The sequence below is a fragment of the Lipotes vexillifer genome, unplaced genomic scaffold, assembly GCF_000442215.2.
Source record: "Lipotes vexillifer unplaced genomic scaffold, Lipotes_vexillifer_v1.1 scaffold1477, whole genome shotgun sequence".
In the NCBI taxonomy this organism is placed as follows: domain Eukaryota; kingdom Metazoa; phylum Chordata; class Mammalia; order Artiodactyla; family Lipotidae; genus Lipotes; species Lipotes vexillifer.
This window is the reverse complement of record NW_006776536.1, coordinates 428,605-429,836: the sequence shown is the minus strand read 5'-3', so window position 1 is coordinate 429,836 and position 1,232 is coordinate 428,605. Positions and strand designations below refer to the sequence as shown.

General features: G+C 49.3%; 1 protein-coding gene across 2 annotated transcripts in view; it reads right to left on the bottom strand.

Moving 5' to 3' along the window:
• CHKA (choline kinase alpha) overlaps positions 1-1,232 on the bottom strand; it is a 62,135-nt gene that overhangs the window by 36,674 nt on the left and 24,229 nt on the right. The gene's annotated exons all lie outside the window — the stretch shown is intronic.

The following is a 1,232-nucleotide window of genomic DNA, read 5'->3' as shown; positions in this document are numbered from 1 at the left end:
GCGGGCCTCTCACTGTTGTGGCCTCTCCCATTGCGGAGCACAGGCTCCGGACGCGCAAGCCCAGCGACCATGGCTCACGGGCCCAGCCGCTCCGCGGCACGTGGGATCTTCCTGGACCGGGGCACGAACCCGCGTCCCCTGCATCGGCAGGCGGACTCGCAACCACTGCGCCACCAGGGAAGCCCTGGATCTGTATTTTGAAAGCAAGCTAAATCGCGTGTGGATGGGAAGTCAGGATCCATCCCACAAGAACTGTCCTCATCTAAGTCTTCATTTAATCTCTCAGGATACTAGCAACATAAATGATTAACTCCGCAGTTCTCAGATCAATTCCACGAGGCTGGATCTGTTCTTCTAGGACAGCGATGGGAGGAGTTTTTATAATTGCATGTGGCATCTGCCTCAGAGAGTGACAAGGAGCCAGGAGACCCTCTTCAGCCCTGGGAATGGGGGGAAATCCCAGATGCCTCCCTTCCAGCCCACATTCATGTATGATCCAAAATTCCCATCATATACCTATCACTGCCAGGTTAAACTCTTGGGGCAATACTTAAACCATCTCCTACAGGACTCTCCACTTGAAGTGGAAAGATCCACCCCTTCTCAACCAGGTTTGCCTAACGGCCTTTTCAAAAAATTTGCAACATTAACAATTACTGGAGCTCTCAGAGCTCTCAATACCCTAAACCTTCTACTGTGACTACCAAAGACAAGCAAAAATTACAGGGGATGTTTAAACAGGAAAGCATAGCCTAGGGGACAAATCAGCTGCCTGGGTTGGAAATGATTAGGTGCAGAGTGTGGTTAGTTAATGCAGGGACTGGAGTTAAATGAACACAAAATACTGTACAATTAGGAATTCAAGACCAGAGGCACCTCATCTGTAGTAGACTTCAGAGTCCCCAAATCCTATTCATAGCCAGTCAGTAAACTGCAGGGAACTATTACATAAGCAAAGCACCACGCTGGAAGCTCGGGCTCTGGTCCCTGCCCTTGAGAAACTTCCGCTCTAATGAAGAAAGCAGACATAAAACTGTAAGACAGAATTCAAAATCATGGGACAATGTCTGAACCAGATGCTTCAGCAAACCCTGAGTCTACACCTGCCTGTCAGATGCATCAATATCACACAGCAGTATAGGCGCAACTTGTGGAGAAAACATTATCAGCAAGGTGGACCACAGCGTCCTAGAACGACATCCCCTAGTCACAGAAGCCAGCAGCCTCTTTCC